The following is a 6,467-nucleotide window of genomic DNA, read 5'->3' as shown; positions in this document are numbered from 1 at the left end:
TGGTTAAAAAAGAGTAAAATATAAACTTAATCAGATTTTCATGCTGCAAAGCCAAATTTAACGCGGCTTATTTAATTATATGACAATGCCAGGATGTTCTATTTTAGTGCTGCCGTTTTTAAAAAAAGCCGTTTTTAAAAGATAGGTGTAAAAGATACCAGCTCCGCCAAATATGTCCTACTCATCTTTGACCGACTGAAAATGCACATTTAGTATGTAAATAGATATAAAAACCACATGAGATTTTTGCGCTGGTAATGCCAAACTATAAGTGGCTTATTTTGTTGTGTCATTATATTTCAGTACAGCGGTTTTCAACACTAAAGAATAAGATAGAATAAAATAGTTATACTCGTAGGTACTTGATTTAAATAAAAATGCATTTTTTGATTATTTTGATAAACACATTTTAAAAAATTGACGGTTTAGATTTAAGATTTTGTGCGTTATCTAAAAATGATTCAAACCTATAAGGGCGTTTATAACTAGAAACATTTAAGAAATGGTGGAAATGGCTTCAAAACAACATTTTTTGGCTTTTGACCTGTAAATTATTAAAATGTTGCCAAAAAAACATCAGCTCTCCAAAACATTTTCTACTATTTTTTTAACCAACTTAACCACACGTAGTATGCAAAAAAAAACAAAGATAAAAAAACAACAGATTTCGGTAGTGCCAAACTATAGGTATATAAGTGTCTTGTTTTGTTGTCATTCTATTTCAGTACCGCTGTTTTAAAAGTTTTATTTTAAGAAGAAAACCGTCAGAACACTAGCGACATATTATCTTATTTTGTACAATTTTTTGATAAATTGAAAAATAATTTTAAGACACCTTTTCTTCTTCATCTTCGTCTGCCATTTCGCGCTATCCGGAACAGTTATGGCGTACGTACATCTTTATAAGGATTTTAAACACAATTTGAAAAACAGGAGCAAATAAATCCTGTAATAATAGAATTTTAATATGTACCTACTACGTTCGTACGTTTTCAGAAACAATGAAATCTAAAATGTGAAAGCCGAAGTCTACAACTCTTGTGTTCTGCCGGTGACAACATGTGGTCTTAAACCATGACACGCACTGCCAGAAGTGTATACAAAATTAAGGGCACTCAGTGATCTATGGAAAGACCTAAAGAGACCTAATAAGGAATGAGGAGATAAGACGCCGCGCCGCACAAAGGTGACCCATCTCGCAGAAAGACTAGGAAGACAAAAATGGAAGTGGGCGAGTCATGTGGCGAGACAAGAATTTGATAGGCGGACCCCCAGAATAATAAATTGGAGATCCAACGAAAATATAAGAAAAGTAGAGAGACCACAAAGGAGATGGACTGATGACATCGTCGAACTCATGAGACATGGATATAACAGAGTGCCAGAAACAGAAACAGAGACAGAAAAACAACATTTAGAAGAGGCCTGTCTAGCAGTGGAGAGAAACGGGCTGATAAGAAGAAGAAGCCCAGCGTTTATCAGTGCTAGGGCTATTTGTATATCTATTGATACAAATAAATATATAGTACACAAATGTGTTAAATTTTTGTTTTTAACCACCTGTAGCTCAATCACAAATAACTACCGACGTGCTTATAAGCGACGTGATAACGATTTCTCACCATGGTTGTTTATCGTATTCGCAATCGCAATGGAACATCCGTGTACACCTAATATTAAATGTCAAAATATTTACGTTTCGCGACGTATAATCCTGCTGCGCAATCACATATCTGAATTTCACCGGTGAAAATATGGAAAAAATTCCAAAACTGCCATTTTTATTTATTATTCATCATGCTATTCATTGCATTTAGCCGGCGGTTGGCAAGCCAAATGTCAAGAAAAGCTGTCGCCATAGTAATTGTAATTTAATTTTCACTTTTTTGTATCAGATACTCCTTACTATTTTTTATAGTAAACGCCAACTTTTCGCCAATGAATTGTATTTATTTACGAGGAAAACAAAAAACAAACCGACACGAGCGTTGACTTATGACTGCGATAACTTAAGCATGTTTATTATTGTTAATTGTGATCACTCAAATACTTAGCTTTTTTTTAAGCACGTCGATAGTTATATCGTATATATCGTTTTTTGCTTGATGTTACACGACGTTACAGCAACATCTCCAGAGTGATTTTTTATCACAGTCTTTTGAGAGTTATATAATGATATTTAGATGTCAGATTAAAAGTAGTTGGAAGAAATCGAGCTCGCCTGAAATGTATGAGTGTTTCTATTTAAAATACTCTTAAGACCATAGTAAGCATGCTTACCATTTACTGCCCCATTTTGGCCGCTCTTTGGGGCAAATGGGATCATTTTCCAAATGGGGTGTGTGATTCGTATCCGCAGCCGTGTAAACATTCCCGGGGGTATCGTGGCGAGGGTGGTACGGGGCTTTGCATATTCGTCAAAATGCCGACGGGACCTCGAGGCAGTAACACGTTTATCCGAACGGCGGAATTATACAAGTTAACTACGGGGCAATAACCCGCACTAGAATACCCAGAATGGTTATAAAGTATTCTACGGCTCGCTGAGAACACATTTGAATCCGAACACCTATGTACGCAAATCCGTTTCTAACATTTCATTTTTTTTGTGATCACTTCTTAAATATTTATTAAATATTTATTTCATCATTCCATGTCCACTCCCTAGTTGGAGCATATGGTGTCCACACACGTCAAATTCAATTTCCGTTTCTTAAAAAGTTCGAAGCTTCGGTATTTCATATACCCATATAAATGTAATACGTATATACATACGTTGGAGAATAATTAGTGGAAGGAAGGGTAGTGAAAAATAATATGATTTAATATTAATAAATAGTTTGAAAATAGTGGCAATTGAAAACATGTTAGCAAACTAATATTTTTAAGTACATGAGGAATTATTTAATTGCGATAAAACAAGAATCACGGATTAAAAAAAAAATCACATCACCAAAATACTTCATTCATTCATTATAGAGCATATGGTGTCCACAAACATCCTCCAAGCATCCCTGTCGGCTGCCAGCTCCTGTGCATCCTCCCAAGTCAGATTCGCGTCCCGTAGTTCTGACACAAACTGGCGACAAACAGTCAGCATTGAGGGGAGATCCTTAAGCCCACCATCCACCCGCAGCTGTTAAAGAGTCCTGGGGGACTCTCTGTCACCTGTGCATAGAGGAAAGTTATTATAAATATGTCCAAGGAATACAAACTCTATGCAGATTTAGGAGGGGGGAGGAGGATGTATAAACAGAGGCCAACGCGTCGTCCGCACCTTTTAGGATCCCCTCAATGCCTCTGTTTTTTTTATTCAAAAAATATGTTCACAAACAATTTACATAAATAAACAAACAACCAGCAGTGGACATCTAAGAATGAAGGAAGGGCGCCGAGAATCTAAAGCCATATAAAGTAGGCAAGCGTGGTTGAGGCTCTCAGGGGGCATCCGCAGCACATGGCCAAGCCAACCTTATCGCCTCCGCTTGATGACAGTTGTCACCGGAGTTTGCTGCGTCCATTCTCTTATTATTTTATTTCTCACAAAGTCAAACCACCGCACACCCAGTCCAGACACCTATTATAAAAATTCAGAATTTTTCTGTTTTGGGCCTTAGTGAGGTGCCACGATTCGCATCCGTAAAGGAGAATTATAGGTGTAACGCAGGCGTTATATAGGCGGCATTTGATTTTTACTGAGTAAATATCCGATCTCCAAACAGTTTTCATTCTGTCGAATGTGGCGCCTACTATTCCTAGCCGCACTCCCAGTTCTTTTTAAAAGCTGCCATTTTCCGTAACATATACTTCGGACCATAAAATATTTCCGTAACATATTTTATGTATTTTATATTAATTCTTTCCTTGTCCAAATATAATGAAGAATACAGTTCTTGACTACCCTGCCGTTAAAAACAAAAAGGCAGTTCGACAATGCTTTGAGTATGTTTAGGATGTTAAAATTTTACACATGGAACATAAAGGTACAAATAAAATAGACTAGAAATTAAATAAACTAAAAATTATAGCAATCAAATTTTAATAAATCAGCAGATATTATTTAAAAACTCACCCTTATAAGCCCCTGTACCTTGCAAAAAAAAATAAAGATAGTATTAATCTCACTTTACAATTTCCTTCTTTATAAGAGCAAAAAGACTCGATTTATAAGCTCAATATGACGGACTCCGTTGTGTAGTGGTCAAGATCCTTGACTCACACATGGAAGGTTCCAAGTTCGATTCGCGGTGAGAAAAAAAAGTGATTTTCTCAAGTTTGGGTGTTTTGTGTTGTGATTCACCACTGTAATTGGGCCTCCAGGCCCGTTGTGGAGCAAATAAAAATGTTTCCATGTATATTTATTTGAAAATATTTAGTAATCACTGTTAAAATAAAATAGGATAAAATTCATTGCAACTAACGGTAGATAAGTTTGTGCAGTTTGAAACCGATTGGTAGAAAAAAAAGTAAATGGTTAAAAACATAGTCGTTTTTTATTTATTTTGTCATAATGAATAATCGCAAAGTTTGTGCTTCAAATACTAATTTTATAGATACATATATTTATTTGAGAGTTGGCCCGAACACGTTTTACTGGCCGAAACTGGCCGAAACAGAAACTTTGGTCGATCACTACTGATTTATGAAGTTTTTATTATCTCCAGAAAAATTATAATGTAGTTACTTATATTCAGTTCAGTACAGTTCAGTGCCGAATAAATCAGCGTTTATTGTAAAGCACAGTATTATTATGATCTGTTCTCAAAACAGTAAAGAAGCTTATTGGGCACGGTCTATTCTCACAAGGTATAGCAAACACCTGTTCTGATGTAGACAGCATTTATTTTTTAAAAATAAAAAACACAGCAGATTTTTTATAAGAAATGTTTAAAGATAATGAATATCATATTTTTATAAAATTACAAAAAATCATGGAACTAAAAAAATCAACACTGTCGAAGAATATAAAACTGAAAAAATATATGAAAATGAAAAAATACATGAAATATATATACAGAAAAAACAATTACTCATTAAAATGAATAAACTAATAGAAAGCAATACGTTTGTAAAATAACATTTTAAAATATAAAAAAAACAACACACTGACGAATAAAATTATATCACACAAAACCTCTTAATAGCTGCTCCAACCGGCTCTATTCCATTTTCAAAATCCACTCTTTTGTACCAATTTCAAATTTGTTTCCAGCAAAGCATAATATTTCTTGTGGGAGCATATTGTATACACGGGGGTCTAGATTTCATATGGGGATATTTATTTTCCCTTCAGTTTTAAATACACCGATTTTTGGTATATTTGTGGGACCGGATTTCGAAGCCCATTGCATTCGACCTACTTTAAGGACATTGCAGAAGGTGAATCGTGCATTTCCTGAACGTGAACAGTAAAATATTTTAAAAAAATCTAAAATACTTATTACCTATCACGAATGTCCAATTGCTGACAGTTAGGGAAATAGAAAATGACCTGATTTTCGCACCTGGAAGAAAACACCGTGGATAACACTACTGTAAAAGTAGTAGAACCCTTAAGTACCATGGGGTAATTCCGTGTGGTTCCTTTAAGATATGTTAATATATGAGATTAGTGGAATTCTGTAATTACCGTTACTCTCGCGCTTTATAATCGAATGCTGTATTTTATTCAACATGTAATAAATACTAGTTTTTTTTCTGTCATCTCCAACTGGTTTGGAGCTCCCTGCATCAACAAGCAAAAATCTATGAATTTTCTTTCTACAAATTTCTACAAATTTTTCGTATTTGGTAATTTAGTACATAGAAAAAAAAGATAGAAAAACCTATGCATTACCTAAAAAAAGCAAGCCTTTTTTGGTAGAAATAAAAACCCCCGCCGCGTTTGTACCGCCCATGATAGAGATAAAAAGATTAAAATGCACCGAATGAAAACCCAACAGTATTTGAAGATACGACCCTGTGAAAATAAATGTAGACAATACATTGAGTTAGTATAAACTTTTTTTTCACGTACCTAAAATAATACAATCAGTAACAGATTTATAGGAAAATTATACTAACAATGTATTCACTATTGGCCAGTAGCGTCATCTTAATACATACTACGCTGATTTGAAATTGATTTACAGTTACAGTTTTTGCATCATGTAACCATATTTAAACCGAACCAAATAATTTGATTTTGGCTGTGCAATCCATATCAATAAGATTCATTTTGTTGATGGACCATAAATATTTAAATTTTCGAGTCTAGTATTTAGAGTTTCAAACGTAAACGTTTCAGAGTAAAAAACGTTTACATAATATTAAAGGCCTTAAAAATATTTTATTACATTCGTCAAAAACATATTTTTTCAAATTTGTATTTTTTTTAAATGACTCGTTTTCCAGTACATTAATGAAGTGGTATTTGTACGCAGAAGGGCATACTATTATGCAAATGAAGGATACACGGCAAAAACGGG

This window comes from Micrasema longulum, unplaced genomic scaffold (genome assembly GCF_059751315.1).
Source record: "Micrasema longulum isolate JH-2025_06_02 unplaced genomic scaffold, ASM5975131v1 h1tg002306l, whole genome shotgun sequence".
Lineage (NCBI taxonomy): Eukaryota > Metazoa > Arthropoda > Insecta > Trichoptera > Brachycentridae > Micrasema > Micrasema longulum.
This window is presented reverse-complemented; position numbering follows the sequence as displayed.